Here is a 12,616-nt window from a genome sequence, read left to right as displayed (position 1 = left end):
AAAATATTAAAAAGACCCTGGCTGGGCGCAGTGGCTCACGCCTGTAATCCCAGCACTTTGGTAGGCTGAGGCGGGCGGATCACGAGGTCAGGAGATTGAGACCATCCTGGCTAACGCGGTGAAACCCCGTCTCTACTAAAAATACAAAAAATTAGCCGGGCGTAGTGGAGGGCTCCTGTAGTCCCAGCTACTCAGGAGGCTGAGGCAGGAGAATGGCGTGAACCTGGGAGGCGGAGCTTGCAGTGAGCTGAGATCACGCCACTGCACCCCAGTCTGGGCGACAGAGTGAGACCCCGTCTCAAAAAAAAAAAAAAAAGAATATTAAAAGACTCTAAGACTAGAAAAGGATATCTAAAAGCCAACAAAATGTATGTTCTATAATGGTGAATGACATAAAAGGAGAGAATATAAGGCATATATGTTTTAAAAAAAACAATGTCCACTGGGGTTCAAAAGTTCCAAACTTAAGTAGGTACTGTGTTCTTAAGTAAAGCATTACAAAGAGATAAGATAGATTGTCTACGCTCAACAAAATATAAAATGTAATGAAGTCACTCAAACACAAAGAATGCAATGTAAGAAAAAATAACTATGAGACCCTGTATATAACATACACACTCAATTATAGATTATTCGTAAGTGCTTAGTTGTAAGAGTGATTACAGGGGCAGATCCTGGTGCGGTTCATCTGAAAAAGTTCCTCAACCTTTGAAACAAATATGTTCTAAGACACAGAAAGTAAGAAAACAGTCCAGAGAGACTGCAAGTTATCATGGTAAAAAGAATCTGTCCTAGAGATGTTCATCCTCTTTTTTTTTTTGGAGACGAAGTCTCGCTCTGTCACCGGGCTGGAGTGCAGTGGTGCGATCTCGGCTCACTGCAACCTCTGTCTCTCAGGTTCCAGCGATTCTCCTGCCTCAGCCTCCCAAGTAGCTGGGACTACAGGCGTGTGCCACCACACCCGGCTAATTTTTGTATTTTTAGTAGAGATGATGTTTCACCATGTTGGCCAGGATGGTCTGGATCTCTTGACCTCATGATCCGCCCACCTTGGCCTCCCAAAGTGCTGGGATTACGGGCCTGAGCCACCACACCTGGCCGATGCTCATCCTCTTTCAAGGGAAACAGACTTTGCTGCCTGGGCTGTCCTATGTCTGCCTCCCTCACCTCACTCAGCTGGTAGGTAAAGAAGCTGTGGGAATCTGATCCAAGAGCAACCGACAGGCCAGTGACCTATGACCTGGCTGGGACTGAAAAAATAAGCAAGACCAATCCAATTCTCACCCTTGGGGATTGGATTCTGAAAACTCCAATGGCTGAACCAGTTACAAAGGGGTCAGAAACTGCAAGAGTGCCAGGGGTAGAGTTGAGGCCACAACAAGCCAAAACCATATGCAAGCCAAGGTTATGAGGAAGCAGAAACTATGAGTAAACAGGAAGCTTACTGGCAGCAGGCAGAGAGTAGAGCATGCCAGGAGTGGGTGAGCACTTGGCCATGAAATGATGGAGGGGGCTGCAGTCCTTAGAGCTGCTTTGGCTTTTAAGACTTACAACAGCCCCTCCACATGTGTACTTAAAACACCCTTCTTCAGAGAGCTTAAAGGAATCTGGACTTTGCAATCCAAGGAAAAGAATTAAAGCAGAACCAAGCAGATCTGGGTCCATATTTCAGCTTCCCACTTGTGCTCTGGGCAAGTTTGCTAACATCTCTGAGTGCCAGACTCCTCATAAAATTGTCTTAAGTACAGTACATGGACAAAAGTGTCAAACTCAGTAAATGGCAGTTGTTGTTATTGTTTTTCCAGGTTTTATCATGGTGATGCCTAGATTTAAATGGTTGCGCTGGGCAAATAACTGATGCTGAACATCAAAGAACAGGAGCAAGGGTACAGCAGGAATTAAGGACAAGCAAATTTAGGCAAGGGGAGGTCATTTTTTTAAAACCTGTTAAATGGCTGAATGAATATGCTTTCTAAGGTTGTGTATACTGCAGATTTAACTTTAAAAGGAAAACGAAAGTCTAAAAAAAGGTCTGTTTCAAGAGCCTAGGTGCACTGAAGTTTTTCTTCATCTGTTTTTGTCTGGTTTCCTTTAAAGAAGTTATGTGTTGGAGAAGAGCCATTTTTGAATGAATCGGATGACTGTGAGCAGTATCAGAGATCACTCTCATAAGCCAGGAGGTGTATATCAACTAGGATAATAAGGATGAAGCCGCCAGTACATGCAGAAGCCTGCGATCTAAAATAAGAGATGATACACATAGGTAATAATGCCTTCTGCCACTTAAAAGAGCTCGTCTACCTGAAATTTGAGAATTGAATTTGAAAGACATTCGCCCCAAAGCAACAATTTTAAAATGAAACTTTCATTTTTAAACCTTTCACGTCTCATTTAACTTTCACAACAATCTTTGAGGTTGGAAGGGTTATAAGCCTCAATGTACAGATGAAAGAAAAAAAGTTAAGGCTGGGTGACCTATCCACAAAACTAGTAAGCAAGTAGCAAACTAGGATTAAAATCTAGACCTGGCTAGGGTTAAAAGATTTACTAAGTCTTGTGCCCTGCTCTCTAAAACTCTGTAATGCCACATCTCAAAAAAAGCCTTATAGATAATGCTTCAATTCCTAGGTGAGTATTTGTAAACCATAGAGCACCCGAATTGCTTGCTGTACACTAATAATGCAAGGCATTAGGTGATAAGTGCCAGGCAAGTGTTCTAGACAATTCTGTGCTATGGGAGTCCACAGCAGGGAGAGATCAATATAGGATATAACATGGGCGTGGGAAGCTCAACTGTGTAAATGTTTTGTTTGAGGGATACTCAGAAAGAAGCATTGTGCAGATGATCAGAAAAACAGAACTACAGATACAAGGCTGGCATGAAATCAAGGCTGCTGAAATCATTGCTAATTGATGAACTTCCTAAAAGGGGAAGGTGAGGCGTCCTAGAGGACCCAACACCCTAATATACATATTACCGAGCCCCACATAAAAGAGTAAGCTTTGAATGAAATTACTACAAAGAAAGTATGGTGGTGAAGCTAAGCTTTGGAAGAAGGAAAAAAAATGGAGGCAGAGAAGATGTCCAATGAGATAAGAATAGAACACCTCTATCAAGAAAAGAACTGACCTACAGCAGGTTCTATCCCTCTATTACTGTTGAACCATTTCAAGCACCCATTTTTATTTGAGTTAAATTGAAAGGTGAAAGGAATTAAGAGGAAAAATTCGTTCAACACTATATCAGACTGCAACATTTACTGCATAAAATATAGCCACACTGTATAGGTTAGCATATGCAGTTCACACCAAAAAAAACTATGTACTTTTGAGAGTCTATGTATAAGAGCTCACAAAGCCTCTGGCTCCCAGCAAAACAGGAGAAAAAAAAAGAAGAAAAAATATGGGGTCAGTAGATTCTTTCTGTTCTTTCCTGGTACAAAATAGAGTTGATAAAGTACCCTATTTCTAAAGTAGCAGCAACATTTTCTATTATTTACTATTTTGCTTTTTAAAAAATCTGCAATTCTTATTCCAGACTTAAAGCCCCCCTAGACATGTATAAAAGTACATGTGTATAAAACTGAAACCACTGTAATTAAATAAAACTATAGCTATAATCCTTGAAGGTATAGAGAACAATGTAAACATAGCCATATTCTGATGAGTCCTACCAGAAGCCATAGTCTGATTATTCTGTCCTGGTTAACAAAACAGAATAAATGAGTTTTGTCCCACTGCTGCTTCTCTGCATGTAGCATTAAATAATAGTAGCTGTTATTTATTGAGTAACTACTATATTCCAGGCACTTTCTAAGCACATTGCACACACACCCCCCAGGACAGAAGAATGACTATCCCATTTTACCAAAGAGAAAACTGAGTAACTTGCCCAAGGTCACAGATCCAATACATAGTAGAGTTGGGGTTTGATCTTGGGTCTCTTTGACTCCAAAGTCCCCTGTCTCCAATAATATTAATAATGGTTATTATTACTATTAGCTATGGATCAAGTCCAAGCCCCATAGGGAAAAACTTACATGATATTAAGAGCCAAAGCTTGGGCATCAGAGCACCTGACCCTGAATCTTGGCTTCACCATTTACCATCTGTGTGACATTGGGCAAGGCACTTAGCCCTTCTAGAAGCCTCCATTTGCTCAGTTGTAAAAGCATATGGATTTACATTGAATTTCCATTCCACTGAATATAAATGCAAACTTTCCAATATTCAAATATATCGTGAAGAGTACAGGTATATATTCAGCCCCAACCTAGCATCTAAATCTCACTTCACTGATGGTTGCTAAGGTAAAACTCCTCTCTTTAAACCAGTTTTTTTTTTTTTTTCTGGAATCATTGGTTGGACGGAGTTGGGAGAGAAGCAGAAAAATTTATCTTCTGGGATATTGTAGGATAGCTGAGATGGTGGTTAGGTGAAAGTTATTTCCAGAATCCTGAACTGGAACCAAGTTTTATTTTCCCTCAAAAAAGGGTGAGAGACCATATTAGATATTAGCTATGTTATGAGATTCATAGATGCTTATTTTAGGTCAATTAAAATCCTAATCACCATTTACAACATCTCTTTATGAAGAAACATCCTCCAAATTTGAAACAAATAACCTATAAACATTTTGTGATCTAATCTGTTCATAAATTAGTTATTGCTCTGCTCTTGCATAATAGTTAATAAAAATTCAAAGCTGACAGCAATTTTTGGCATAAGGGTTATCTATAAGTTTCTGTCCCTAAGTTTTTCTATTAAAAAAAAAACCGTTGAGTTAGCTAGTCCAACTAACCTGGGAGGCTAAGGCTGCAGTGAGCTGAGATCGCACCACTGCACTCCAGCCTGGGCAACAGAGCAAGACCCTGTCTCAAAAAAAAAAAAATCTGTAAAAACAGTTACATGGAGTCATATCCTTTTCAAAAATACATCTGAATAAAATGCTATTTAAATTTAAAATTCAAGATTTTGCTTTGGTTTAAACAACAGTGAATTTGTAGCTATAGATCAAATTCCATAGCAAAATAAGTACACTATTTGGGATACCAAGACAAACAGAAGGTCCATTTTTCATATATTGTGAATTGCTGTTTTCCTAAATTGACTGGACAACGTCTCAATCTTCTATACTCTGTGAAAATCTAGTATGGAGCTATTATTCTCCATGCCTATTGCAAGCCTATAAAAATGTACGTGCTTATTTTCAGAATATTTCATGATAATTCAATGAATTTTCCATGAATTATAGTAAAACTCATAAATTGTGACAGAAAGATATTACTAGGTAATCTCTGAAATTACAGTAGTAGAGCTGGAGTTTGATCTTGGGTCTCTCTGACTCCAAAGAGATGGAAGTAACATAATTACCTATGTATGTGAGCAAACTGTGGATAAAAGACAAGAGCTGAGGTGAGGAAGGAAGGAAGGAATGGGTGTGCTGGGAAAATTTCTGATGACATCCACCTCTTGCTACTAGGACCTGGGAAGAGACAGAAAGTACTTAGGAAATTAAAAAAAAAAAACTGTGGAAAACTGGAGCCAAAAATCTTTGTATCATGGGAAACAAAATTAATTTGAACCTGGAATGACCATGTCCTTTATATCAGTAAAAATCCAACTTTAACAGCAAACTGTTCCAGTGAAAAACAAAACCCTCATGTAAGCTAAGAATGGCAAAAGGTTATTTAATAAGAAATTCCTAATTATCTGTAGGGAGAGGGTGCATAACCAATGTCTATCCAAAACCTAGCATGGATAACACAAATAAGGTTTTTAAAGCATTCAAAACACAGAAGGAAAGAAACAGTAAGTTTCCTTTCTCTTCAGTTGCTAAAATTACCATTAAATTAGGTCTATTTCACTTAAAGAGGAGGATGCTAGAATAATTAATGATGTCCTTTATGTAAATGAGAATGCTGAAAAGCGTTTCATTCTCCCCTGAATTACAAAGGTTCAAACAAGAAGATATAGAATTACAAATGAATTTCTATTCAGTTGAATATGTAGGAAGGCAAAGTTTCCAACATCAGGATATGTAGTTAAGAGTACTGAAATAGGATATTTAAGGAACTTATAAAAATTCCCCACCCCGAGTGTCTTTAAGAATGACTAGTTCTGGGTTATCTAGTACGTTTAACACATGGGGTGAACCATGACAGACCTGTGGCAAATTGATACTCCCCAAGCGAAGAGAAGGCAAATGAGGAAATTCCGATGTTGCCATGACAATGTGACTGATCATGACGTCAGTGATTCCTAATTCCAAACTGTAAAAAACACTCCCAGAATGCTGACAACATATTAGATACTCCCAGAACCACCCTTCCTTCACCTCCCAATCTAACGTTTGATCTAGTGGCAAATACAATGTTTCAAACAAGGCATTAAGTGTTAAAATCCAGTTAGACTCTTTTAAACTGGAGAAAGTGCCAGAAGGAAGAAGTAGATAACTTCTGAAGACATTTACATTTTTGGGGGCTATTTACATTTTTCACATGTAAGACATAATGAATTTATAAAAATGTTACAATTTATAAAATGCTTTATTATGCACTATCTCATTAAAGTCTAGGGGAAGGAGGCAGGACAGGTATTCTTACCACCTGCCCCTGCCCCGCCACCAGTGCCCACCTTTTTTTGAACAGATAGATACCCTCAGGTCGATCAGGCAACTTGCCCTCTGACATGAAGCACTAGAAATACAGAATTTCAGAGGAGGAAAGAATTATTAAAGGCCAGTCCTTGTAATTGCTATACAATAATCATTATCAATAAATCTTTCAGTAATTGAATGAATGCTACTGTCTCTCCTTGGACACCTACACCAATAATAAATTCATTCCATCTGTTCATATTTAGCCATATCTACTAGAAAACTTTGTTAAACAGCCTTGAAATCTGAAACCATCCATCACAGTTCTATCACAGGACTAGAATCGGTGTCTTCTATAGATTGTGTAGTGCTTTTTCTCTGTATTCTGTACTGGTCAACTTATAAAAGTGAGAGCTAAGTCATCTTTTCTTGAGCTTTAAGAATCTTATAAGATTGCTTAAACAGTCTGTAAATCTCTTAACAATTTAACTTAACCTAATGTCCTGCACATAGTTATGTTTTGTGGCAGGCATGAATGGATGAGGTAAAAGTTTTCTTGCGCGCGTGCACACACACACGCACGCACACACACACACACACACAGGACAGAAATAATTTTCACCTTCTTTTCAAAACCATGAATATCTGGGTTAAAAAGAGTTGAATGTAAAAAATGTAGTGATGCAGTAATCAAATAAGAAAGAATATGCTTTATAAACTACATAGTGAATTTGCATCCTAATCTTTAGATTACTTAAGATCATAAAGAGAGACTGTAAATAAATGTTGCATTTTGCAGCTGTATGTGACTTACTTATACAGTAAATGAGATTCTATGACCAAATAGTTTCACTTGACTTCAACCATTAATTGTCAGAATAAATCTTCTCACTTTATTTTTTTGGGTAAAAGAGAAGTACCACACTCATCTCTCTGTATCAGTGTCCTACAAATATCCAGATATAAACTATGTCATGCAATCTAAGATGCCACTGATTGTGAGCTGCCTGAAAATTACAGAGATGTTAATTGACATTTGAAAAAAGTGGACTACAGTAATTAAAAGACACCATAACTTACAACCTGCATTTCAACTGCAGAGATGTTGAAATGTAAAAAAGGTGAGTCTTAGAATCTATAAAGTATGGCATACAAGTACATGAATACACAGCATGCAAATGCATATCCATGTCCTTTCTATTCATAACCTTGGCTTTAGAAATATATTTGTCAAACACTCATTTTTAACCTTCCTAAGAACACAGAGCTACTAAGTTTTACAAGTAAATGACTCATATGCTCAATTTTTCCAAGGAGATATGACAGTGTGTCTTACAAGTAGTGGGCACAGTCTGCACGCATCAGAATGAGAAACTTTACCCTAATCTCACAAAGACATCCATCACAAAGGAACAAGCTGAGCTGTCTGCTTCCCTCCTCAGCTTCTCTCCACAGCACGTCATTCTACTTCAAGTGTTTTTCAGTGCATTTATATAATAAGAAAGATGAAAGGGAGATGAACCTAAATCTATAGATATTTATCAGACTTTGCCACTGTACACTTCTTGCTGTTACTGCTTTAAACTATCAGTTGCAAACATAACTTGAGAATATGAATACTGAACTGTTACTTCTTTGGCAAGTTTTAGTCAATGAGTGCATATACACAGACACACATACACTCCAAAGATCAGTCATCAGTACTGTTCCGGCACATGGCATCAATTCCAACCGACAAGCCTCACAAATTTCCACCCTTTTACGGTACCTGGAGTGCCAGTTCTTAGTCTTTCTGGGGCTTCAGATTGGAAAAGTAATTTTTACATAGATCAGGTAAATCAGATAAAAAGACATATATCTGAAATGATTATCACAGTCCTTAAAATTGATATGAAATTACAAAGTGAATCAAAAGCAATAACTTAACAGGTAAGATGACCCAGTTATAGGAAAAGATGTAAATAATTCACATTTGGAACAACGACTATTAGTATCTGATACTTCATATTTGTTCAGGAACTGACTAGTTCCTTGCATTTCCTCTTCTTCCATATGCAGCATTCCTTTTAGTCATTTAACTGCTGGTGTGATGATAAAACCAACAAGAAAAACTGAAACAAACTGGCCAATTTATTTATTGACTGCAGGTTGATTAACCTGAGGCTTGGGGATTATCTATTAATTTCATTTTTCTGTAATGTTCCCCTTGTTATAAAAGAAAATTATAATTGATCTCACCTTGAAAGTCATCTAATAAGAATTATTAACATACCAAACTACTGATATAGCCAAGCCTCTAACACAGGGCTTGGCACATATTAAGTGTTTGAATATTGGTTCATGAATGTTGGAATGAATGAATAAGCAATATATTAAAAATGTATGCAAGTCCTATTCAAACAGATGTTATTATTCTATAAAGTTAAAACAAGCTTATGACTTTCAAATACTTAAGAAATACTTAAGAAGGTTTGGAAATGATTCACTGTTATCTTGGGTGAGATAATTAATCATGGTTAATTTAGTGATAAATTTTACATTCTAATTTACTAGCCAAACTTCCTTAATATTAAAGAATATCATGCTAAGTTCTGTAATTTGTAATTTCTTGATTGATTTGAAAATATATTCTATTTTAGGGGGGCTCTTTTAAGAAGTCTTAGAATTCACTTAAGCTATTTGCTATGAACATTATTAAATATATCAGGCTAAAAAATATTGCAAATCACTGTAGGAACTGTTTTCCTCTCTTTCTATGCCTGTCTGGCCCTTTATTTTTTTTTTTATTTTTTTATTTTTTTTATTATACTTTAGGGTTTTAGGGTACATGTGCACAATGTGCAGGTTTGTTACATATGTATCCATGTGCCGTGCTGATTTCCTGCACCCATTAACTCATCATTTAGCATTGGGTGTATCTCCTAATGCTGTCCCTCCCCCCTCCCCCCACCCCACAACAGTCCCCGGAGTGTGCTGGCCCTTTATTTTAAAAATGAATCATAATTTAAGTTTTAATGACTGACAGATTTTTTAAAGTAGGTGTATAAACTCTTAAAAAAAAATAATTTGTTTTAGTCCCATGTCTACTCCTAGGTGTATAAACTCTTGTAGTTCAAAATCGTATCATTCGTTTTATTCTATCATTTAACATTTACAAGGTTATATCAGTAAATAAGAACGGACAAAGTGCTGATAATTGCTGAAGTTTTTCTTTCCACCTTATTGTATGTTTGAAAATGTCCACAATTCAAGTATTTTTAGTGGATGTCAGTATTAAAAGGCTTGTGAGGCTGATTCAGAGGATCCCAGACAACCAAGGTAAACTGGTTCTTGGTGCCACAGCACCTAGGAAGTGACTACATAGCCGGTTATAAGTTTTCTTCTACTTTATCTGCCCATTTACCTTTTCCTCGTGAATTTCTCCTAAAAAAGAAAATGGGAAAAAAACAAACATTTAAAAAGTTGAAATATGAGACTACAGTCTGAATAGTACAAAGATTACAGTAAACCCATTGAGAAATGCTGCAAATCTGAGTGATGAAACACATAGGAGGCTGCTAATTCCTACATTTGACAGTGAAAATACACGATTTTTAAATTAGCAGCTTATCTGTGATTCATAGCGACTCTCTTCTCTTTCTCCATATCTTTTATTGAGTTTTCTCAAGCTTGAACTGCTGGAACGCTTCTGTTTTTCCCTCTGACTGGTCCTTATTTACTCCAAATTGTTGTGTACCCTGCTTCCAAAATAATTTTTTTCTGGCCTCTTTGGCTGTATCACTCTACTTCCTAAAACTCCCACATCAAATGCAAATTTCTGAACAGCACTTGTAAAGCTCTCCACTTTCTAACTCCCTTGTCCCTTTACCTCTATTTCCAGCTACTATTTGTGTCTTGGCTGCCCATGAACTCACTTTTCTCTGGCTCTGAGCTTTGCCAGGAAACAGCCTCTGCTTTTCCATCAGCCAAACCACACTCGTCCCTCCGTTTACTCTGTTGAAATCATGGCTCATGGTCTACCCCCTCTGAGTTTTTCCTACTCTCATCTATTTTCCAAGACCTCTTGCTACATTTTCTAAGGATGGTATTAATGCCTAAATTAGGCCAACTCAGTGTCTTTACATTATAAACTCCTCTATTGAAGATATAATGATGGCCAAGATTTAGCACGTACTCCCCATACGTACTCTATTGAAATGCAGCCTGCGAGACTCAGCAAGTACCCATTGACCTGGCTTCACTGTCAGTCAGTGGTTCTCGGCCTCCTTTCCAGTCCAGCTCACCTGAGGTTTATGATATATTCCCCTCAGTCACTGTGGCTCACTTCTACGTGATCCTGAGCCAGAAATTATGAGGATACATGCTCCCAACTTTACTGAAAATTATTGTTACAAAGAATGAACCAGAACATGGTTACAGGAACCCAGAAAAGATAAGCATTAACCTCAGTACCCCCTACAACTTTCTCTGCTATAAAACAAGTTTTGCTGTCAGATACATAAAAATTATAGCCTCTTGAGCTAAGAAGGTTTGGAAATGATTCACTGTTATCTTGGGTGAGCATTTATTTACTAAAACCCAAGATGGTACCACGATGTATTTTAGAATGACTAAAGCAACCAAGAATTACTTTCCCTGAATGGCACAACTTCTGTTGAAACTCCAATAGTTGACCGTTCTGTCTTCCCCACACCAAGAGGCACCTGTCTCTTCCTTTTCCTCTTCAAGGTACAGCAGGACAGCCCTTGAGATCCACTCTAACTCATTCTTTTCTTTTTTTTTTTTTTATTATTATACTTTAAGTTCTAGGGTACATGTGCACAACGTGCTGGTTTGTTACATATGTATACATGTGCCCTGTTGGTGTGCTGCACCCATTAACTCCTCATTTAACATTAGGTAGATCTCCTAATGCTATTCCCTCCCCCCTTCCCCCACCCCATGACAGGCCCCGGTGTGTGATGTTACCCTTCCTGTGTCCAAGTGTTCTCATTGTTCAATTCCCACCTATGAGTGAGAACATTCGGTGTTTGGTTTTTTGTCCTTGAGATAGTTTGCTGAGAATGATGGTTTCCAGTATCATCCATGTCCCTACAAAGGACATGAACTCGTCCTTTTTTATGGCTGCATAGTATTCCATGGTATACATGTGCCACATTTTCTTAATCCAATCTATCATTGATGGACATTTGGGTTGGTTCCAAGTCTTTGCTATTGTGTATAGTGTCGCAATAAACATAAGTGTGCATGTGTCTTTATAGCAGCATGATTTATAATCCTTTGGGTATATACCCAGTAATGGGATGGCTGGATCAAATGGTATTTCTGGTTCTGGATCCTTGAGGAATTGCCACACTGTCTTCCACAATGGTTGAACTAGTTTACAGTCCCACCAACTGTGTAAAAGTGTTCCTATTTCTCCACATCCTCCCCAGCACCTGTGGTTTCCTGACTTTTTAATGATCACCATTCTAACTGGTGTGAGATGGTATCTCATTGTGGTTTTGATTTGCATTTCTCTGATGGCCAGTGATGATGAGCATTTTTCCATATGTCTGTTGGCTGCATAAATGTCTTCACTCTAACTCATTCTATCTGCTGCCATTTATAGTATTGAGTAGCAGGCAAGGAATGGGCTTTCAAGAAGAACTACTGTGTCAAAAAGACAGTTCTACTGGCTGTTAGCCACTTTCACCTAAATCTACTGTTCAGCTATAAAAAGCAAAAAGACAACAATATCTTCCTCACAGAGTTTTTGCAGGAAACAAAACAGACACTTCAGTTTGTTAAATGACAAAGATATTTATCATCATTTATTTACCTTCTTCTAATGCCCACCTTTTTCAGATAAATGTAGCATATAGCTAAGCACTCTTCCTGGGTGATATCATTTCATCTAAACCTAAGCATTGAGTATAGGGGTCGTGAGTAAGCCTGACAGTTCCACTTCCAAGAAAACCTATACATCCACTTTCTTTCATTGACTGACATCATTGTATATCATCAAGTTCTGTAATT

General features: G+C 37.8%; 1 protein-coding gene across 10 annotated transcripts in view; it reads right to left on the bottom strand.

Annotated features, from left to right (window-relative positions):
- Positions 1-12,616, bottom strand: part of RBMS1 (RNA binding motif single stranded interacting protein 1) — a 219,093-nt gene that overhangs the window by 139,389 nt on the left and 67,088 nt on the right. Inside the window, exon 1 of one of the 10 annotated variants that reach the window (XM_055291985.2) lies at positions 5,374-5,499. The exons of the other annotated variants lie outside the window; for them this stretch is intronic. The gene's annotated coding sequence lies outside the window, so the exon portion shown is untranslated. Of the gene's footprint in view, positions 1-5,373; positions 5,500-12,616 lie in introns of those variants that run through there. 10 annotated transcript variants of the gene reach the window in all.

Source organism: Symphalangus syndactylus, chromosome 9 (genome assembly GCF_028878055.3).
Source record: "Symphalangus syndactylus isolate Jambi chromosome 9, NHGRI_mSymSyn1-v2.1_pri, whole genome shotgun sequence".
NCBI lineage: Eukaryota > Metazoa > Chordata > Mammalia > Primates > Hylobatidae > Symphalangus > Symphalangus syndactylus.
The sequence above is the reverse complement of the archived record's forward strand: the minus strand, read 5'-3'. Positions and strand labels throughout refer to the sequence as shown.